This window comes from Cebus imitator, unplaced genomic scaffold (genome assembly GCF_001604975.1).
Source record: "Cebus imitator isolate Cc_AM_T3 unplaced genomic scaffold, Cebus_imitator-1.0 Scaffold563, whole genome shotgun sequence".
Taxonomy (NCBI): domain Eukaryota; kingdom Metazoa; phylum Chordata; class Mammalia; order Primates; family Cebidae; genus Cebus; species Cebus imitator.
The window spans coordinates 1197181-1220608 of record NW_016107878.1 but is presented as its reverse complement, the minus strand read 5'-3'; the positions used below and the strand labels follow the sequence as shown (position 1 = coordinate 1220608).

Sequence of the window (23428 nt, the reverse complement as noted above, 5' to 3'; positions counted from 1 at the left end):
AGGTAGCTCAGGCGGTCGCCTGCATTGTCACTGTGGACGTGTTGTGTGCATTGTTGGAGGACATTTCAGTACCGTCTGTGTGCTGGACACTGTGCATATGGGCTCACGGAGTCAATGGTTACTCCCTGGGATTATTTCAATGCCCATTTCACAGAAGGGGAAACTGAGTTCCAGAGAGGTGCATTGGCTGGGGCTTTGAACCCATGTCATGCGTTGTGTGTTATAACCAGTAGAACAAAGAGTCGGGAGCATTTAATCCCCCTTCACTCCAGGAAGTCCTCCCTCTTGGCCTGCCTGGCAGCCCCTCCCCCGGTCATCTGTGGGCAGCCAGTCCTTCCTCAAGCCCCTTGGGCATTTGCAAACAAAATGCTTGTGAAACCGTGAGTTGCATCTTCCCATGCACGACACCTGTCCCTGTGACTCTGTGCCTGGGCAGCCCCTCTCCTGGGGAGAGTCCTCTGTGGCAGGTGCGGTCAGCATGGGAGGGATGGGGAGGACACAGAGGGCCCCAGCGCTTCTGCTGATTGACTCCAGCAAGCTCCTGCCACAGACGGTGCATTTGCCCGGCAGAATTGAGTGTCACTGTGTCTCAGCACCCTGTTCTCTAGGCCATGGTGATGGGTGATCTGCCTGGAGAATTATGGCCACAGAGAAAGCACAGAACTGGCCAGGATGGGCCTCTGGCTGCTCTGCTCTTGCCCCAACGTCTTTGGGCTTTGGGGAGTGTTGGGTTTATTTCCCTTGCTGTAGTAAGTGGTACATTGCAGTGGAGAGCAGCTCTGCCGTGTTGCTGTGTGACCTTGGGCAGGCCAGTTGGCCTCTCTGGGCCTTGGTTTTCTTATCTTTGAAATGGGGGTTTTCTTATCCATGAAACATATCTCAGGTAGCTATGAGTATTAAATAAGGTAGTTTATATAAAGCTGAGATTGTGGTAAGCAGCCACATACTGTCACCTGTTCCTGTTGTCATTAGTGGTGATGGCTGCATCACCCGTGTCCCTATGGCATGTGCCACATGTGGATTGTTGGGTCTAAAACACGCCTTTCTTGTCAAGGCCGTCCACTGGCCTGTTGAGACCTCAGCTTTGCACACAGGTCCTGTTACAGGCAGAGCAGGGGACGCTGGGGCCTCCACCTGTTCTCTGCAGAGCCTTCCACGTGGGCTTCATGAGTGTGCAGGGTTCAGGGACTCAGAATGATGGGGTACCCAGCAGCAGCCCTCCAGCTCTTTCTGGGGACTTTGGCAGCCTTGATACCCCCCACCCCCTGATTCCCACCCTCAGTCCATGTGTGCACGTGTGCAGGGCCTGGGGACAGAGGTGAGTCTGTGTCACAGGGAGAGCCCCAAGAGAGGGGGCCCCCTCCTCCCGTGGGAACTCCAGCTGTCTGGGCTGCTCTGCCACCCCCAAGCCTGGGTGGGTAGTGTGTGTTCCTCCTTGTTGGCCTTCTTAGACCCCAGTGGCTTTTCCTGACATGGTTGAGCCTTTGTTTGTTGGAAATCTTGACCTGCTATCTTTTACTGAAGAGAGAGGAGGGGGCCTGGGAAGTGGGGATGGCGTAGGGTCTGCAGCTGCCGATTCGGTTAGGGGCTGGCACTGTGGTGGGCTTGGGGCCTTTGGTGTTAGCCAAACAGAGCTGACTCCTGCTTTGTCGAAGCCTCCCCCCAGGTGCCACGGCGTGACCTGGGCGAGTGACAGGATCCTTCGCTGTAACCCTCAGCTGCCTGGTCTTTGGGTTGCAGATAACAGCACCTACCTAAGTTGGGGGTCATGTTAGCTTACCTTTGCTGCCTCGCTGACCACCCCACACAAGGGGTAGAACAACACCTGCTTGCCTGCTGTGCAGTCTCTCCAAAAAGCAGTCCAAGGCAATCCATGAATGGGCAAAGCTGTGTGCCAGTAAAACGCTACTTACCAAAACAGGCTTGGGCTAGCATTGGCCGTGGGCGGTCGTTTGCTGACCCTGGTTTATTTAGTTCATGGTTCTGCAAATTGCCCACTGGAGCCAGGCTCAGTTCTCATTCATTGCTCACTGGCTGCTTTGTGCTGGGCTCCCGAGGGCAGCAAGAGGGGAGCTTCAGGATGCCATGGTCTGCAGTCTCTGCTTGTGTTACGTTTGCTGTTGTCCCTTTGGTTTTATTGACGTGGCTGGAGGCAACAGAGTGACCATTTCCAGGGCCGTTGTGGGAGAGGACTTCCTGAGATGGGAGGTCCAAGAGGCAGGGCTGATTGGGGCCGTTATGGTGACCGCCGCCCAGGCCTGCGGTACAGCCCTGCCTGCGCCAGGTCCCTCCCGGCCGCCACCTGCAGTGCTGCGCTCTGGGCACGGAAAGCCTCAGGGACTATGGAGGTACCACACCGGGTGTGTGTGTGTCTGTGTGTGTGTGTGTGTGTGTGTTTTGAGATGGAGTCTCACTCTGTCAACCAGGCTGGAGTTCAGTGGTGTGATCTCAGCTCACGGCAACCTCCACTCCCTGGGTTCAAGCGATTCACCTGCCTTCACCTCTGGAGTAGCTGGGACTACAGGTGGATGCCACCACATCCGGTTGATTTTTGTATTTTCAGTAGAGATGGGGTTTCACCATGTCGGCCAGGCTGGTCTGGAACTGCTGACCTCAAGAGACCCACCAGCCTCGGCCTGCCACAGTGCTGCGATTATGGGCGTGAGCCCCCACACCTGGCCTCACATTGGGTTTTAATGTTTTTACTGGTCACAGCATTTTGTGGTTTGACCAGGAGGCAGAACGCATGTTTTCATTTTATGCCTGAATAATTTTGCATGGTGACTGTTGCTGAGCTAATTTCAGCCTGCCCCGTTGCCTTCTCTGGCCGCTGAGCTGGGGACAAGGAGAATGAGGAGCGTTCTGTGGATGGTGAGACGGGCCCCCAGCAGCGTCCCCCTCAGTCTGGTCCTGCCTTTCACACAGTGTCCGTGGAGGGGTGGAGGAGGCTGAGCAGGAAGAACAGAAGCTCCAGCCTGACTTCCTCCTGGTCCTGGTCGTGCCGCCCGCACCTGCTGGTCTGGCCTTAGTTTTGTCATCAGGAGAATGGGTGCATCTGATAAAGTCACGTTGCTTCTGGCACAGCCTTTAGCAAAGGCAGCTGGCAGGGTGGGAGACAGTGCACACACATGGGAGGAGAGCCTGTGCCCACGTACACAGCAGCCAATCCCTACCGGCTGTGTCACGTGGACCTCAGGAGGGGGCTTCCGACAAAAAACCGGGGATCGGAGGCCCTCCTGTCCCCCGCACGCCTGTACACACTGGCTTTTTGCCTCCAGTGTTTTCCCCTTGTGCCATGAAGCAGATTCTGAACCTTTGTGAGCTGTTGAGAATGAGAGGTTCTTTTTATTTCCTTTGTGGAGGTAAAATACATGTAACATGATATTAACTTTTTTTTTTTGAGATGGAGTTTTACTCTTGTTACCCAGGCACGGTCTCAGCTCACTGCAACCTCTACCTCCTGGGTTAAAGTGATTCTTCTGCCTCAGCTACCCAAGTAGCTGGGATTATGGGTACCTACCACCACGCCTGGCTAATTTTTTGTATTTTTAATAGAGACAAGATTTCACCATTTTGGCCAGAGTAGTCTCAAACTCCTGACCTTAAGTGATCTAACCCCCTCGGCCTCCCAAAGTGCTGGGATTACCAGCGTGAGCCACTGCGCCTGCCCAAAATTAACCTTTTTAAAGTGCACAATTCAGTGGCACGCAGGTGAATTCCAAGAGTTCTAGCCTCCATTGCCCTAGCAGGAAACCCCAAAGCCATCAGCACTCACTCCAGGCCCTGCCGCAGCCCCTGCCGGCCCGGCTCTGCTTTGTTTCTGTGGCTTTGCTACTCTGGACGCTCCGTGGAAATAGTCATGCAGTGTGTGGCCCACTGTGCCTGGTGTCCTCCAGCCGGCGTCGAGGATGGGGGACGCATGTGCACGGTTCCCCACACAGAACACTGTGGACCCCAGGCACCAGCCGGATCTCCAGCGAATGCCAGCGGGGCATCCTCTAGTTCAGTTCCATCCTGACCCTGTCTACCTGGAGAGGGTGTAAGATCCCACGGGTGAGGGCCTCCCTCCCACAATACTGCCCCACTTCCAGAGCTAATATCCCAAGTCCCGGGGCGGGTCTCCTGTGCTGCTAACCCATCGGCTGTAAATTGGGTTCCCACAACCCCCTTCGTGGGTTCAGGAATTTGTGACAATGGCCCCCAGAACTGAGGGAAGCGCTTGACTCTATTCGTTAGTTAGTCGTAAAGGATACAATGAAGGATGAGATGAAGAATCACATGAAGCCGTGTGTAGGGTGAGGTGTCCCTTCGGAGGTGGGGGCACCTGCCTCCTGGCATGTGGGAAGCTCTTCGGTTCTCCTGCAAGTAAGTGTGTGTGTGTGTCTGTGTGTGTGTGTGTGTGTTTGAGACAGAGTCTCGCTCTGTCACACAGGCTGGAGTACAGTGGTGCGATCTCAGCTCACTGAGACCTCCATCTCCTGGGTTCAGGTGATTTTCCTGCCTCAGCCTCTTACGTAGCTGGAATCACAGGTGTTCATCACCACACCTGGCTAATTTTTGTATTTTTAGTAGAAGTGGGGTTTCACCATGTTGGCCGGGCTGGTCTCAAATGGGGTTTCACCATGTTGGCCAGGCTGACCGGGCTGACCTCAGGTGATTTGCCCACCTCAGCCTCCCAAAGTGCTGGGATTACAGGCGTGAGCCACTGGGGCCTGCCTGCGTTTTTATAGAGCTTAATCTCCGGTACCTTCTGGAGCTCAGTGAGTGGAGCCAGAAGTTCCCACCTTCTTAGACACCTGTGTTCCTGGTGACCAGTCCCATTCTGAGACTGGGGCCCCCACCCTGTATTGCCCCATTAGCATAAGCTCTGACGGGATGAAAAGGGGCTCACTTCTGCTCCACAGGAAGTTCTGAGGGTGTTAGGATCTCCGTACTGGGAGCCAGGGACAAAGTCCAGTGTACTTCTTATACCACAGAGGATAGTTCGTGCTGTGGTGTGGATCAGTGATTCCTTCCTTTTTACGGTGGCAGATGCTCCGTTTACAGTAGCTCATGTTTTGTGTCTGCACTGTGTGTTGATGAGTTTCTGCATTTTGGCTCTTGTACCTGGTGCTGCCATGAACACTTGTATACAACTTTTGAACGTTAGAGGGGTAGGGCGCGACATTTCCTCCCTCTGTTCGTGGGGTGTCTGTGGGGCAGCAGGGAAACCTGGGCATGCCCATCCAGTGCCCAGGACTCCAGGATGAGTGTGGTCACTCATTCCCTCTTGACAGAAGAGGACATAGAATTAGCCCGAACTCAGGCAGTGGGGAAGCCGTGGAGGAGGCTGGGGTCAGCAGGGTGGGCTGCTCCGGAGACCAGGCTCCTGCTTTATGGCAAATTCCAGAAAAGGGGCCCGAGACTTGAGCCAGCTGGGTCTAGCTGGCTACAGCCAGGCCTCCCCAACCCCCATGCAGAGCCCAGCAAGTGGAGGGTGAGTCTGTAGGGGGCATTTCCTTTGGGTCGCAGAGCTGTTTCACAACTCCTCACAATGATGGTTTCCACCTCTGTAAGAGTAATGAGCACCTCCAAAAATTGATGCATAGCTGCAGGCTACCATTTTATTATTATTATTTATTTTTGAGAAGGGTCCTGTTCTGTCGCCCAGGCTGGAATGCAGTGGCACTATCTCAGCTCACTGCAGCCTCTGCCTCCTGGGTTCAAGCAGCTCTCCTGACTCAGCCTCCTGAGTAGCTGGGATTACATGTGCCACCACGCCCGGCTAATTTTTGTATTTTTAGTAGAGATGAGGTTTTGCCATGTTGGCCAGGCTGGTCTGAAGCTTCTGACCTCATGTGATCCTCCCGTCTTGGCCTCCCAAAGTGCTGGGATTGCGGGCATGAGTTACTGCACTCGGCTGGCTGGCTGGGAGGCTAACATTTTAAATAGTTGAGTAATTTAGTTACTTGATATTGGGGGAAGAAGCATCCCCTTTAAAGGATGCTGTTAAAAATTCCGAGAACGTCCAGTTTCGGATTTCTTAGAGAATTTATTCAGGTGTAATTTACACACCGTTGTGATTCGCCCTTTGAAAACCTGCAGTGCTGTGTTTTTTAGTAAATTAGCAGGATCGTGCAACCATTACAATTGATTTAGGGACTTTTACAGACCCCATGACCATCAGCCCTGCTCCCCACTCCAATCTCCCCTCCTTTTCCCAGCCCCTGGCCACCACTGATCTGCCTTCTGTCTGGAGCGTTCACCTGTTCTGAGTGTTTCACGTAAATGGAATCATGCAAAATGAGGTCCTTTGTGACTGGCTTCTTTCACTTAGCATCATGTAACCGAGGTTCATCCGTGCCGTAGCCTGGGTCAGGGCTTTATTCTTTTTGATGGCTGAATCATGTTCCGTTTTAAGGCTGGACCATGATGTGTTTACGTGTTCATCAGCCCAGGGACGTTTAGGTTACCTCCACTTTTGGGCTGTTATGAGGAATGCTGCAATGAACATTCATACACACTTTTTTTTTTGGTAGAGATGGGGTCTCCTGTACTGCAGGCTGGCCTCAAACTCCTGGACTCAAGCCCCCTTCCCACCTCGGTCCCCCAAAGTGCAGGGATGACAGGTGTGATCCATTGTGCCTGGCCTACACGTTTTTGTGTGGGTGTATGTTGTATCATTTTTAGTTGTATGCCTAGGAGTGGAATTGCTGGTTCTTACTGAAACTACGTGAATTTTTTGTTCCTTTGTTTTACTTAACTTTTTTTTTATTTCATTTTAGGTTTTGGGGTACACGTGAACTTAAACTTTTTACGGTTAAACTTTGAACAGTGTAGAGATTAGGGGTTCCAACTCCCACACAGTCAAAAGTCCAGGTGTAACTTCTGAGTCCCCCAAAACGTAACCACTGAGCGCCTACTATTGACTGGAAACCTTACGGATAACGTCAACAGTCCATTAGCACATGTTTTGTATGTTAGATGTGTTATATACTCTATTCTTACCTGAGTGAGCTAGAGAAAAGAACATGTTATTAAGAGGATCATGAAGAGAAAATCCATTTGCTCTTCCTTGAGTGAAAGTGGATCATAGTGAAGATCTTCATCTGCATCGTCTTCATGTTGAATGGGCTGAGGAGGAGGGGAAAGAGGAGAAGAGGGACAAGGGGAAGAAGGGGGAGAGGTAAAGAGGAGGAAGAGGAGGAGGAAAAGGGGTTGGTCTTGTTGCCTTAGGGGCGCAGAGGTGGGACAATATCCATGTGTAAGTGGACTCGTGAAGTTCAAACCTGTTTTGCTTAAGGACCAACTGTACTTATTATTTTTGAGATGGAGTCTTTCTGTGTTGCCAGGCTGGAGTGCAGTGGTGTGACCTCAGCTCACTACAACCTCCGCTGCCCAGGTTTAAGCGATTCCGCTGCCTCAGCCTCCTGGGTAGCTGGGACTACAGGTGCGCACCACCATACCCGGCTAACTTTTTACCAGAGACAGGGTTTCACCATGTTGGCCAGGATGGTCTTGATCTCCTGACCTCACGTGATCTGCCCACCTCAGCCTCCCAAAGTGCTGGGATTATAGGTGTGAGCCACCACACCCTGCCTGTACTTTTAAGATAATTGCAGTTGTAAGAAATAGTACAGAGATAGACCCAGTTTACCCCCATAGTCTCATCCTGGGACAGTATGATAGCATCACGGCTGAGATGCTGATATTGACACAGTCAAGACTCAAATGCTGCCGTCCACACCAGGATCCTAACGGTGGCTTTGTATGGCCTGACACACTTCCTTCCACCCCCTACTTGCTCTGTAAGCCCTGGTAGCCACTAATCTGTTCTCCTTCTCTGTAATTTTGTCATTTCAATAATTATACAGAAATGGAATCACACAGTAAGTAGACTTTTGGGATCGGCTTTCCCTCCCTTGGTCAGCATCACTTTCTAGAGATTCACCCAGGTCTTGTGTATTAGGAGTTCTTCCTTATTGCCGAGTAATGTTCCATGATGTGGATGTATCAATTTGTTTAACCATTCACCTTCTGAAGGCCATCTGGGTGGTTTGTAGTTTTTGGCTGTTATGACTAAAGCTCCTAGAAACATTAGTGGACTGTATAAGCTTCTTTGTGAACATAAGTCTTTTTTTTTTTTTTTTTTTCTTGAAGACAGGGTCTGGCTCTGTCGCCCAGGCTGGAGTGCAGTGGCATGATCTTGGCTCACTGTAACCTCCTAGGCTCAAGCTTTCCTCCCACCTCAGCCTCCCAAGTAGCTGAGACTACAGGTGCATGCCACCACGCCCAGCTAGTTTGAGTATTTTTAGTAGAGGGTAGGTTTTGCCATGTTGCCCAGGCTGGTCTTGAACTCCTGGGCTCAGAGCGATTTGCCTGCCTTGGCCTCCCAAAGTGCTGGGGTTACAGGCGTGAGCCACTGCACCTGGGCCATGAACATAAGTCTGAATTTCTCTGGGATGAATGCCCAGGAGTGCAGTTTTTGGGTCACATTGGAATTACATGTTTAGGTTTTTAAGGAACTGTGACGATGTTTTCTGCAGCGGCTATGCCATTTTGTATTCCCACCAGCGATGTGTAACGTCCATATTCTTTATTTTTCTCACCAGCAGTTGGTGTCACCATTTTTTATTCTAGCTGTTTTGATGGGTTCACGGTCACATTTCATTCTATTTGCGTTTCTTTAATAGCTGGTGTGTTGAACATCTTTTTGTGTGCTTATTTGCCATCTGTATATCCTCTGGGAAAATGTCTTTTTCTATCTTTTGCTCTTTTAATTGGATTGTCAGATATGTATATATATATATTTAACTGTTGAGCTTTGAGAGTTGTTTATTCTAGACACGAACTATTTGTTAAATATGTGGTTTGCAAACATTTTTCCCCTGCTCTGGTTTTTCTTTTTCTCCTTTCAATAGGTCTTTCTCAGCAAGAGGTTTTAATTTGAATGAGAACTTACTGGTCAATATTTTTGTCTGTGGCTCGTGCTTTTTATATCGGGTCTACCAACTCATTTCCTGTCTCTAGATCCTGAAGATTTCCTCCCGTGCTTTCTAAAAGTTTTAGTTTTACATTTTACATGTAAGTTCATGATTCATTTTGAATTGATTTTTGTATAAGACATGATACGTAGGTTGATGTTCATTGTTTTAGTGGTGGGTGTCCTAATGCTCCAGTGTCGTTTGTTGAAAAGACAATCCTTCCTCCATTGAGTGGCTTTTGCCTCCGTCAGCAATCAGTTGGGCATATTTCTGTGGTTTTTTTCTGGGCTCTCTATTGAGTTCTGTTGCTGTGTGTCTGTCCCTCCTTGAGAACCATACAGCTTTGATTACTGTGCTGCATAACAATCTTGAAGCTGAGTAGACCGATTCCTCCCCCCGCCCTTTTTTTTTTTTTTTGAGGCAGAGTTTTGCTTTGTTGCCCAGGCTGGAGGCTACAGTGCGGTGGCGTGATCTTGGCTCACTGCAGGCTTTGCCGTCCAGGTTCAAGTGATTCTCTTACTTCAGCCTCCCAAGTTGCTGGGATTACAGGTGCACGCCACCACACCCAGCTAACATTTTGTATTTTTAGTAGAGATGGAGTTTCACCATGTTGACCAACTGGTCTCGAACTCCTGACCTCAAGTGATCCTCCTTCCTCCGCCTCCCAAAGTGCTGAATAATCTTGTCCATATCTACAAAAAAAATTTGCTGGGAATTTGACTGGAATTGTGTTCATCATCATCATCACCTGCACATCAGTTTGGGAAGAACTGACCTTTTGACTACTTTGAGTCTTCCAATCCATGAACAGGGTACATCTCTCAGTTTTTTTAGATCTTTGATTTGTTTTCATCAGTGTTGTGCAGATTTCAGCATACAATTCCTGAACATGTATTGTTAGATTTATACCTATTTCATTTTTTGAGCAAGTATAAGTGGTATTGTATCTTTAATTTTGGTATCTGCATGTTTATTGCTGGAGAATACAATTGATTTTAATATGTTGATCTGGTGTCTCGTGACCTTGCTCAACTTATTTATTTCTTGGAGTTTTTTTTAGGGGTGGGTGTTATGGTAATTTCCTTGTGATTTTCATGCTTTGTGCAAATAGGGACAGTTTTCTTTTCCAATCTTTTGTTTGTTTTTTGCCATATTACACTTATTAGAATGTCCAGCTCTATGTTGAGTAAGAATGGTGAGAATGGGCATCTTTGCCTTGGTCCTGATCATGCAGGAAAAGCATTTTGTCTTTATTTGGTGAATGTTGGCTTACGGTTTTCTGTAGATGTTCTTTATCATATGGAGGATATTTCCATCCTCTTTTAGGGAGAGTTTTTGTCATAAAAAGATGCTGAATTTTGTTAAATGCTTTTTCAGAGTTGATACGATCATTTTTTTCTGTTGATATTAGATTACATTGATTTTTTTTTTTTTTTAAATTGAACCAGCCTGGCATCCCTAGAATAAATGCTGTTTGCTCATGGTAGATAATTCTTTTGATATGTTGCTGAACTCTATTTGCTACTACTTTGTTAAAGATTTCTATGTCTGTATTCATGAGGACTTTTGACTTATGTTTGTATAAGGTATCTTTTTGTTTTTTATTTTTAATTTATTTATTTTTGAGATGGAGTCTCACTCTTGTCACCCAGGATGGAGTGCAGTGGCACAATCTCAGCTCACTGCAACCTCTGCCTCCCAGGTTCAAGTGATTGTCCTGTCTCAGCCTCCCAAGTAAGTGGGATTACAGGGGCCTGCCACCACACCCAGCTAATTTTTGTATTTTTAGTAGAGATGAGGTTTCACTATGTTGGCCAGGCTGGTCTCAGACCCCTGACCTCAGGTGATCCACCCGCCTTGGTCTTCCAAAGTGTGTGACCCACCGCACCCGGCCTGTAATCTTCTTTTTGTGCTCACTTTCTCTGGTTTTGGTATCAGGGTAGTAGTTGCTCCGTAAAATGAGAATTGAGAAACTTTCTCTCCTATTCTACTTTCTGGAAGAAATTGTGTAGAATTGGTATTAATTATTCTTTAAGCATTTCATAGAATTCTCCAGTGAACTCATTGAGGTCTAAACATTTCTTTTTCTGAAAACAAAACAAAACAAAATACAAAACTGGAATTTAAAAATTGTGAATTCAATTCCCTTAATAGTTGTAGGAAATTATTCAAGTTACCTGTTTCAAATTAGACAAGGTGAGGTAGTTTGTATTTCTTGAATAATTGCTTTATTTCATCTACATTGTCAAATTGATGTGTGTAGAGCTGATCTAGTATTCCCTTAGCATCTTTTTGATGTCTGCAGGGTCTGTAATGGTATCTTGTTTAATTCCTGGTACTGGTAATTTGTGTTTTCTTTTTTTCTTTGTCAGTCTTGTTAGAGTTTTGTCAATTGAATTGACTTTTACAAAGAGCCAGCTTATTTCACTGATTTTCTCTTTTTTTTTTTTTTTTTTTTTTTTTTTTTTTTTTTTTTTTTTTTTTTTTTTTTTTTTTTTTTTTTTGGCTCTCCTTTTTCTAGGAGAGGTAGGAACTTAGAATTTGATTTGAGATTCTTCTTCTTTTCTAACATATGCTATGAATTTTGCAAATACTTGAAAAGAATGTGAATTCTGCTGTAGTATGGTGAAATGTTCTACAACCATCACTTTGATCTTGTTGAACTCAATAATATGAAGAACTCATATTATTGAGTTCTTCTGTATCCTTGCTGATTTTCCTGTCTTATGGTATCAGTTGTTGAGAAAGGTTTGTTGAAGTTTTCTAAGTGTGGATTTATGTCTTCCTTCTTCAGTTCTATCCATTTTTGCTTCATGTATTTTGCTCCATTGTTTGGTACTTACACATTTAGAATTACTGTGTCTTCTTGGTGGAGTTCTCTCTCTCATCACTATGTAATGTTCTCTCTGTGGTAGTTTTCTTTGCCCTGAAATCTACTTTATCTAATAATAACATAGCCATGACGTTAATATTAGATAAATGCTTTCTTATGATTTATTTTTGTATAAGGTATCTTATTCCATCCTTTTACTTTCATCCTACCTATGTCATTATATTTGAAGCAAATTTTTATAGACCTCATATAATTGTATCTTTTAAAATCTGTACTCTGCCAGTCTCTGTCTTTTAACTGGTATGTTTTGACCATTTACATTTAATGCAATTATTGATATGTTAGGCCTTATATTTGTTATTTCAGGTTTTTATTTCTTTTATTTTTCTTGCCTTCTTCTGGGTGATGTTAACATTTTGGAACATTTTTTAGGGTTCCATTTTGATTCTTCTGTAGTCTTTATGAGTGCATCTCTTTGTATAGCTTTCTAAGTGGTTGCCCTAGGTATTATATCATGTGTACTTAACTTTATCATCTATTGTGATACCAATTTGGGTAAAATATACATTCTTACCTTCTTTTATGTCTCTTTACCCTTCTCCATTTATAATTGTTAAATATTTCCTCTGTATACATTTAAAATCACATCGGATTATGTTGTAATTTTTGTCTCAACTATCAGATATAATCTATAAAACTTGAGAAGGAAAGCCTATTATTATACTTATCAAAGTTTTTGCTTACCATACTCTTTTTCCCTTCCTTAATGTTCCAAAACTTATTATTATTTCTTTTTATTTAGAAAGGTTTCTTTAGCTACTTTTTAAGAATATGTCTGCCAATGACAAATTCCTTAGTTTCCTTTTACCTGAGACTATCTTCATTTTCCCTCCATTCTTACAGGATATTTTTGTTGTTATAGAATTATGGATTGAGAGTTCTTTTCTTTCATCACTTGAAAATTACTGTGCCACTTTGTTTTGGTCTCCACAGTGTCTGATGAGAAATACAAGTATTGCTATTCTCTGCCTGTTTTCAATATTTTTTCTTAGGCATTAGTTTTCAGAAGTTTAATTCTGATGTGTATTGGTGTGAATTTTCTTGGGTTTATCCTGTTGGGTTCATTCAGCTTCTGGAATCCGTAGGTTTATATCACTCACCAAATTTGGAGTATTTTGAGCACTTTTTCAGATGTTCCCTCTCTTATTGCTCCTTCTGGGATTTCAAGAGTTTAAAATTAGTTATTGAATTATTGTCCAACAACTCCCTGAGGCTCTGTTTATTTATTTTCAATCTGTTTCACTCTATTGTTCAGTTGGGTTAATGTCTGTTGTTCTGTCTTCCAGTTCAGTGATTATTTCCTCTGTCCCCTCCATTCTGCTGTTGAGTCCATTTACTAAGTCTTTTATTTCAGTTATTGTATTCTTTAGTTCTATCATTTTCTTTTTCTTTTTAATTCTTTTTTTTGGGGGGAGTTGGGGGACAGAGTTTCACTCTTGTTGCCCAGGCTGGAGTGCAGTGGCATGATCTTGGCTCACTGCAACCTCTGCCTCCTGGGTTCAAGTGATTCTCCTGCCTCCGTTTCCCAAGTAGGTAGAATTAGAGGCATCTGCCACCACACCTGGGTAATGTTTGTATTTTTAGTAGAGATGGGGTTTTGCCATGTTGGTCAGTTTGGTTTCAAACTTTTGACCTCAAGTGATCCACCTGCCTTGGCCTCCCAAAGTGCTGGGATTACAGGCATGAGCCACTGTGCCCGGCTGGTTCTTTCATTTTCACTTGCTTCTTTTTTATATCTTTGGTGAGAAGTACTTCTTTGGTAAGGCTTTCTGTTATTTCATCTGTTTCTAGGATGTTCATACTTGTTCATGGAAGCATTTATCATGGCTGCTTTCAACTCTTTGTCGGATTATTCTGACATCTCTGCCACCTCTGTGTTGGCATCCATTGATTATCTTTTTTCAGTTTGAAATCTTGCTGATCCTTGGTTTGATGGGCGATTTTCTATTGACACTTGGACATTTTTGTATTACGTCATGACATTTTGAGTCTTATTTGAACCTTTTTTGTAAGCTAACTTTTCCTGATACCACTTCCACAAGGGAACATGGGAAGGGGTGTCACCTCATTACTGGCAGGTGCAATAGAAACCCAGGCTCCCCGTGCTGCCTATACTAATGCCCGAGTGAAGAGAGGGTTTGTTACTGCCTGGGCGCGATGAATGTGCCAGCTCCTTCCTTTGGTTTATTTGATGCCACCCTGGCAGGGATTTGGTGCTTCATTACAGCCATGCAGGGTGGAAATCTAGACTCCCTACTTGGCCTTTGCTGCTGTGGGTGGGGCTGAGGCCACGGGTTTTCTTGTGGTGTCTGGCTGGAGTAGACCTGTTGTTGTCTACACATGTTGCCCTGTTAGCGGCCACTTTCCTAGTCTTCGACTAAAGAGAACACGCTTTTCTTGTGGTATTCTTCCTGCTCCTGTTGGCGTTTCTGAGTTGCTGGTTTATTCAGTACCATGTCTGGGATGGCATGAGGCAAGAAGAAAACCCACAGTTCACACCGTGCCCCTGGCCGGTCCGCCTTCTCTCCACCTTGTGCAGTGTTATGTTTGCTTTATATACAGCATCATGGTATTAGTTGTGTTTTGTGTGTGGAATAGGGAAAATGTGTCTACTCCATCTGCCCAGAAGCAAAAGTTCGGTCCCTGGTTTTTAGCTCAGAAATGTCAGAATCTACATGAAGGTTTAACATGTGCCACTCAGCAATCTCTGTCTGACCACACCTTGGTCTCACTGTCTTTCTGCAGGTCTGGAGATCTGTCCAGGCTCCCTGCTTTGGCCACCTAGAACACGGACCATTCCTGCTGTAAGAAGCCATCTGCGGGGCTCAGTCTGCCAACACCTCTGGTGAGTTAAAACTTTTTCCCCTGTCCTTGTCACCTGCAAGCCAATGGCAGTTGTCTGGGTTTGCTCCACCTCTCTCCCTTGGCACTGTGGCCAGGGGACTTTCAGTTTCTTGTTGTCAGACTCCATGTGCTTGTGTTGAGGTGGGAAGAGGGTGAGTGGCATTGTCACTGGTGCCCAGCTCGTGTGACCTAGGCGGGGCTATGAAAAAGGATTATGCCTCTGGCTTCAGGGCTGCTGTGAGCTGTCCTCACCGGAGTGCTCATACCAGACTTTTTCTTAGCCTACTCTTTTTTCCTTCGTAGTGTTCCAAACTCCTTCTTTTATGATTTCTTTTCTATTTAGAAAGGTTTCTTTAGCTATTCTTTTAGAATAGGCCTGCCAATGACAAATTCCTTCGTTTCCTTTCATCTGAGACTATCTTCATTTTCCCTCCATTCTTACAGGATATTTTCATTGCTGTAGAATTATGGATTGAATGTTCTTTTCTTTCATCACTTGAAAATTACCGTTCCATTTCGTTTTGGTCTCCACAGGGTCTGATGAGAAATACAAGTATCGCTATTCTCTGCCTGTTTTCAATATTTTTTCTTAGGCGTTAGTTTTTTACTCTTGTTGCCCAGGCTGGAGTGCAGTGGCACGATCTCGGCTCACTGCAACCTCTGCATCTTGGGTGGCAGCAGACAGATGAGTGGTACAGGTGCTTCCAGCTCCTCTCTATCATTTTCATGTGGATGGGGGTGCACCTGGTGGTGTCCAGGGGCAGGGAAGGGTGCAGTGAAGCCCAGGCACGTGTGTTCTGTGGGGGCCAGAGCATGGCTGGTGCACAGTGGCCCTTTTCTTGAGCGCCTCCTCTGTGCCTTGCTGGTATCACCTCACCTGTAACTTGTACTTAAAAGCCCCGTCTGCCAAATATCTTAACAGTGTTGACCCTGCCTACCACCTACTCCATGCCGAAAGTGGAATTACCACCATTTTCAGTGAGGACGCAGGCTCTCAACAGTTAGATGCTTGGTCGCGATCAGTCACATGGGTATTGAGTGGCTGAATCCAGCTTGGCTGACCGCACGCTGGGCTCCTGCTGGTATAGGACCCCATGGCCTTGTATACCAGGGGCCGTAAAGACAGACCTGTATGGTCCAGACTCCTGTGGGCAGTGTCTTAGTCCATCCTGCATTACAACCTGCCCAAGAAGCTGTATCAGATATGCTTTCCTCACTGTGTGCACCATGAGGTCTTAATACTGTGGAAGCACATGCAGCCATCCCTCGGTGTCTGGTGGGGATTGGTTCCTGGACCTGCTGTGAATACCAGAGTCCATGGATGCTGAAGTCCCTGTTTGAATATGGGACAGTATTTACATGTAACCTAGGCACACTCCCTGGCATGCTTTAAATCATCTCCAGATTATGTATGATACTTCAGCAATGTAAATGATATGTAAATGGTTGCTATACCGTATTGCTTAGGGAATAATGACAAGAAAAAAACGTGTGTGCATTTTCAATACAGAGGCAACTAAAAAATATTTCCTATGTGTGCATAGCTGGTTGAATTCAGGGTAACAGCAGCCATGCACACAGAAGCCTGACCTTGGGCCTGTTTATGAGGTGACTGTGTATCTGTGCTTCACCCTCCATGACTCCATGAGAATACACATCATGGGGTCCTGAAAACACAGCAGGCAGGAGCAGAGTGTCGGAGTCACAGCCCCAGGCAGGACCACCCAGGTTCTGGTCACTATCACAGTCGGGCAGTCTCGCCTGCCTGGTCTTCCTGTCTCCAGCTCCACTGCTCACCAATCCCGTCTGAAATCCAGTCCGACCCTCCCACTCCCCATGTTCAAGCCCTTCTCTGCACCCGCGTGTTCCTCCAAGTCTCTGAGCTCCCTCTCTGGCCTCTGCTGTCACTTCCCTCCCAGATGTGAACAGGCGTCCTCCTGGGTGGAAGGATGGTGATGCAGCTCCGTGGAGGGTGCTCCTGCCTTCCCCGGCTGCCATGGCCGAGGGCTGAGTCTGCGCCCTCCAGCCTCCCTCGTCTCTGGCGATGCTGCGTACTTGTCCCTTGTGCAGAACCACTGGCATAGTACGTGGCTCCTGCTCGAACGCTGTCATGAGGATGCATATGAGAACGTGTGACTCTGCTGGAGAAGGTGGTCCACCCCTTTATCCTAGAGCAGGGGCAGACTCAGGGAAGGACATTAGTCCACTGGGAAGGAGCACCTGTCCCTGCAGGCCTGGGATTGAGCCATAAGGTGTTGTCAGCAGTCAGCTGCCTGTGGCTTCCTCGGGGCTTGAACTTGGGACTTGCTCTTTATTCATTCTGCCTCCCGGCGCTGCGGCAGAGCTGAAGCCCATGGTGTGCGTGCTCTTCTGCCTTTGGAAGGCGCCTGTGTCCGGCCAGCGGGGCCTTGGTTCGCAGCTGGGACCTGTCTCCCTGAAACCCCCTTCTTAGCTCCTCCGGGAGCATCGTGAGAAATGAGTACTTGGCCGGTTGGGTTGAGCTTTTGCTTGTCACTGGGAGCCTGTGTCTTGGGAGCTGCTGTTGGCTTGCTTCCCACTGCCACCCACCTTGGAGGCTGTGATTCAAGGGAAGGAGAGAAGGAAAAGCTGGTCTGGGCAACTCACGAAGGCTGGGAGTGAATTTGTTTTGGTTTTGTTTTTCCAGCCAGGGCACTTTCTTTTTCTTTCTGTATCTTTCTTTTTTTCTTTTTTCTTTTTTTTGAGGCAGTCTCACTCTATTACCCAGGCTGGAGTGCAGTAGCACGATCTCTGCTCACTGCAACCTCCGCCTCCCAGGTTCAAGCAATCCTTCTGTCTCAGCCTCCCCGGTAGCTAGGATTACAGGCATGCACCACCATGCCTGGCTAATATTTGTATTTTTAGTAGAGACGGGGTTTCGCCATGTTGGCCAGGCTAGTAAGAACTCCTGACCTCAGGTGATCCACCCGCCTTGGCCTCCCAAAGCGTTGTGATTACAGGTGTGAGCCACCGCGCCTGGCCTGCTCAGGGCACTTGTAGCCTGCACAGTTGGCGACCTTGGGACAGGGGAGCTCCCTGGGAAGATCAGTCACCTCAGCTGGAGGCAGGATGGTGGTGCTGGGTGCGGTGGGTGGGGTTTTCCTCTTGGGGATGTTGATGCTCTGGGAGGCCCAGGGGGTGCCACTCCTGGCCCAGGGAAGCCTGAGGCAGCATCACCGACCTGGCCAGGTTCATCTGGGCGTTTCTCCCTCCAGCAGCTTCTCCTGCTTCCTTAGGTATCTCAGTTCCGCCCTAATGGGAGCCACCAAGGGAACCTGCCCTCAGTGGCTCTCCTGGCGTCCTCAGACCACCATTCATCATGAGCATCGGTGTGTGGGCATTTCACGCCCCCATGCCATGGCTGCGGCATCGGAGACTCCCAGCACCTAAGCACCTGTGCACATCCTGGGTTTCCAGCCTTGTCTACTGATCACCTCCCTTTGCTGCTCAGAAAAAAGATGGAAAATAACCCTCAAGTAGTAATTTAGTGAGCAGCCAGGGTATCGTATAATTAGTGGCAGAACGGTTCCACTTAGTAGCAGAATTAATTGACAGTGTTGAAGTTCTCTTTGACTGTTCAAGATGTTAGATTAGGTGAATTTGAAGATTTGATTTTTCTTGAGGTGTTCTTTGTTATTGCCTCAAATTACATTTTCTGCTTGTGGGTGTGATCAGATACCCCAAATGATTAATGGCATGACCAAGAAGTTATGCTCAAGGGGATCCTCCTGGGTGGGGAAACATGATATCAAGTGGCATTTGCCAGGGCAGGGCTTGGGTGAGGACCCTGTCCTCTGCAGCTGCGCTCCAGCCACCATGTCCTGCTGGGCACCCACTGTGTCGTGCCTGACCAGAAACTGGGTCCAGTCCTGCCCATTGCTTGACTTTGTAAATGAAATTTTGTTTTTATTTTTAAAGTCTTAGTAAAATGCGCATAATACAGAATTTACTATCTTCATCATTTTCCTTTCTTCAAGACAGAGTTTTGCGGTGTTGCCCAGGCTGGAGTACACTGGTATGATCTCGGCGCACTGCAACCTCTGCCTCCTGGGCTCAAGTGATTCTCCTGACTCAGCCTTCCGAGTAGCTGGGATTACAGGTGCCTGCCACCACGCCTGGCTAATTTTTGTATTTTTAGTAGAGGCGGGGTTTCACCATATTGGTCATTCTGGTCTTGAACTCCTGACCTCAAGCGATCCACCTGCCTTGGCCTCCCAAAGTGCTGGGATTGCAGGCGTGAGCCACCACGCGCGGCCCATCTTCACCATTTTCAAAGTCTACCGTTCAGTGGCACTAAGTAGATGTATGTGGCTGTGGAACCATCACCACCCGTGTCCAGAACTTTTCCATCTCCCCAAACTGAAAGTCTATCCCCACTGACCCCTCCCCACCTCCACATTCGTCTTCCACAGCCGCTGACAACCACCATTCAGCTTTCTGTCTCTGTGGATTTGCACATGCTGGGAAGCTCATGGGAAGTGGGTGCATGTGAATTTGTCCTTTTGCGCCTGACTCCCTTCACTTAGCACAGTGTCCTCCAGGGCCACGCACACCGTGGCATGTATTGGAACGCCATTTCTTTTTCAGTCTAAGAAGGTCTTCTTGTGTGGATGGTCCACACCTTGTTTACACATTCGTCTGCTGGTGGGTGCTGGGTCGCTCTCACGTTTTGGCTGTTGTGAATAGCGTTCCTGTGAACGGCGGTGTACGGATATATCTCTTTGAGACATCCATCCGTTCTTTTGGGCATATACCTCCCCAGAAGTGGAATTGCTGGTTCATGTGGTTTTTTTGTGTTTAATTTTTGGAGAAACTGCCATACTGTTTTCTACAGTGATTCCACGATTTTACATTCCCAACAAGGCTCAAAGGAGCCAATTTCTCTACATCCTTGTCAATGCTTATGTATATATTGTTTCTTTTGAGACAGGTTCTCACTCTGTCACCCAGGCTGGAGTGCAGTGGCACAATAAAGCTCACTGCAGCCTCGACCTCCCAGGCCCAGGCAATCCTCCCATCTCAGCCTAGCAAGTGGCTGAGACCACAGGCATGCACCATCATGCCTGGCTAATATTTTTTTATTTTTATGTTTTGCAGAGACTTGGCAGGGGGCTGGTCTTGAACTCCTGAGCTCAAGCAATTCTCCCACCTTGGCAATTCACCCACCTTAGCTTCCCCAAGTGCTAGGATTTCAGGTGTGAGCCACCACATCTGGCTTGTTTTTTTCCCTTAAATTTTTAATTTAATTTAATTTGATTATTTTTGAGATGGAGTCTTACTCTGTTGCCCAAGCTGGAGCGCGGTGGTGTGATCTCAGTTCACTGCAACTTCTACCTCCTTGGTTCAAGTGATTCTCCTGTCTCAGCCTCCCTAGTAGCTGAGATTACAGGCACCCACCACCATGCCCACCTAATTTATTTTCATTTTTATTTTTAGTAGAGACAGGGTTTCACTATGTTGCCCAGGCTAATCTCGAACTCCTGACCTCAGCTGATCTGCCCATCTCAGCCTCCCACAGTGCTGGGATTACAGGTTTGAGCCTGTTTTTTTCTGTTTTTTAAAACAGCCATCCTAGGGGGTGTGATGGGGTATCTCATTGTGGTTTTGGTTTGCATTTTCCTATTGATTAGTGATGTGGAGGATCTTCTTATGAGCTTATTGGCTCTTTGAATATCTTCAGAAAAATGTCTATTCAAGTTATTTGCCCATTTTTGAATTGTTGGGTTGTATGAATTCTTTATATATTTTAGGTGCTAATCCCTGGTCAGCTGTGTAATTTGTGGTATTTCCTGCCAATCTGCTTTCCTTCTGTGAATAAAGTTTTATTGGCACCCAGCCACGCTCATCTCTTTCCACGTTGCGTGTAGCAGACTTGCGTCCTTGTGACAGACTGCATGCTCTGCAGAGCTGAAAGTAGTTACCAGCTGCCCTGTTGCAGAAAACTTAGTGGACCCTTGTTTTAAGTGGTCTCAGCACATTGCAATGCCTAGAACTGAGCCACTTTTCTCTGATGCGATTCTGAGAAATGCTTACTCCTCATCTGGCTTCTCTAAATCCTGGCGTGTGGGGCACTCCCTGTGATGCCATCCTCAGGGTCTGAAGCTTGCCCACAGAGCTTTGGGTAAGCTCCGTTACTTACTTCTGCAATCTCTGTAGGATGCTGACCCCCTATGGGGTGCACAGATGCCGCCCTCTCTGGGTGCCCCATAGAGAAGGCTGCTTGAGGCTCCTCCCTGCTGGGGGCTGCAGAAGAGGGAGGCATTCAGGCACAGTCTCCAGCCCTGCTGGAAGAACAAGGCTGGGCTGGGAGGCAGGACAGCAAGTCTGGGGCTTCCTTCCTGGTGAGTTACACCCAGTGCTCTGTTTATACTGCTATTGCAACTTGTGTCTGGTTCAGGGGTCATTCACCGTTCACATGAGTCTTTCCCATCAAGGGACCTTGGAGTAGATGGAGGTTGGGTGCGTAGGTGCTCTCTGCTGATGGGGACAGCTGGCTGGTGAGAAGGTAGTGATGAAGGTTCCAGACCCTGCCCTCACTCTGCTCATCCCTGGACACCACAGGTTTTTTTTTATTTCAATTTAAAAATAAAACACACATGAGCAGCTTGATTGAGGTGTAATTTACATGCCCTGCATGCCGCCCGCCCAAAGGGAATTCAGTTCAGTGGTTTTTAGTATAGTCGTGTGCTGCTTAACAATGGGGATATATGTTCTGAGAAATGCAGTTAGGTGACTTCTTCGCTGTGTGGGCATAGTAGTGTACACTCGCACAGACCTGGGCTGTGTGGCGTAGCCTGCTGCTCCTGGGCTACAAGCCTGTGCGGCAGGTTGCCGTGCTGCATACTTTAGGCAGCTGTAACACACTGGTTAAGTTGTGTTACAGTGTTCGTCTGTTTCCACACTGCTGGTAAAGACATACCCGAGAATGGATGGCAGCAGGCAAAGAGAGAGCTTGTGCAGGGAAACGCCTGTTTTGAAAACCAGCAGATCTCGTGAGACTCATTCACTATCAAGAGAACAGCACAGGAAAGACCCACCCCATAATAATTCAATCACATATGGGAATTGTGGGAGTTAACCAGTTCCTCCTGCAACACCTAGGAATTGTGGGAGTTACAGTTCAAGATGGAATTTGGGTGGGGACACAGCCAGGTGCAGCTGCCAAGGAGACTGACCAAGGATGGAGCTTGCAGGACTGGTGATGCTCAGGGTGAAGCAGGGAGTCTGTGGTCAGTGAATGTGAAGGACTAGGAAGTAACCAGACACTGCTGTAGGCTTTGTAAACACTGAACGCAGGCTACACTACATTTATTTTGGAAAAAAGTTACATGAATAATAAATTGACCTTAGCTTATCCACCATGGTCAAGTAGGCTTCATCCCTGGGATGCAAGGCTGGTTCAACATACGCAAGTCTATAAATGTAATTCACCACATAAACAGAACCAAAGACAAAAACCACATGATTATCTCAATTGATGCAGAGAAGGCCTTCCACAAAATTCAACAGCCCTTTATGCTAAAAACCCTCAATAAACTAGGCATCGATGGTACGTATCACAAAATAATAAAAGCTATATATGACAAACCGACAGCCAATATCATACTGAATAGGAAAAAACTGGAAACATTCCCTTTGAAATCTGGCACTAGACAAGGATGCCCTCTCTCACCACTCCTATTCAATATAGTATTGGAAGTTCTAGCCAGAGCAATCAGGCAAGAGAAAGAAATAAAGGGTATTCCATTAGGAAAGGAGGAAGTCAAACTGTCTCTGTTTGCAGACAACATGATTGTATATCTAGAAGACCCCATCGTCTCAGCCCAAAATCTCCTGAAACTGATAAGCAACTTCAGCAAAATGTCAGGATAGAAAGTCAATGTGCAGAAATCACAAGCATTCCTATACACCATAAAAGGCTTAAAGAGAGCCAAATCAAGAAGCAACTGCCATTTACAATTGCCACAAAGAGAATAAAATACCTAGGGATACAACTAACAAAGGATGTAAAGGACCTATTCAAGGAGAACTACAAATCACTGCTCAAGGAAATAAGAGAGGACACAAACAGATGGAGAAACATTCCATGCTCATGGTTAGGAAGAATCAATATTGTGAAAATGATCATACTGCCCAAAGTAATTTATAGATTCAATACTATCCCCATCAAGCTATCTATGACCCTCTTCACAGAACTGGAAAAAAACCTTAAACTTCATATGGAACCAAAAGAGAGCCCACAGAGCCAAGACAAATCTAAGCAAAAAGAACAAAGCTGGAGACATTATGCTACCTGACTATACTACAAGGTTACAGTAATCAAAACAGCATGGTACTGGTACCAAAACAGAGATATAGACGAATGGAACAGAACAGAGGCCTCAGAGGCAATGCTACACATCTATGACCATCTGATCTTTGACCTGACAAAAACAAGCAATGGGGAAAGGATTCCTTGTTTAATAAATGATGTTGGGAAAACTGGCTAGCCATGAGCAGAAAGCAGAAACTGGACCCCTTGCTGATATCTTACACTAAAATTAACTCAAGATGGATTAAAGACTTAAACATAGGCCTAACACGTAAAAACCCTAGAAGAAAACCTAGGCAAAACCATTCAGGACATAGGCATAGGCAAGGACTTCATGACTAAAATACCAAAAGCATTGGCAACAAAAACCAAAATAGACAAATGGGATCTAATTAAACT

General features: G+C 46.7%; 1 protein-coding gene across 9 annotated transcripts in view; it reads left to right on the top strand.

Annotated features, from left to right (window-relative positions):
* The window catches only part of SHANK2 (SH3 and multiple ankyrin repeat domains 2), a 688443-nt gene that overhangs the window by 17882 nt on the left and 647133 nt on the right, over window positions 1–23428 (top strand). For all 9 annotated transcript variants that reach the window (XM_037733995.1, XM_037734000.1, XM_017515880.2 and 6 more), the window contains exon 2: window positions 14602–14701. The gene's annotated coding sequence lies outside the window, so the exon portion shown is untranslated. The remainder of the gene's footprint in view (window positions 1–14601; window positions 14702–23428) is intronic.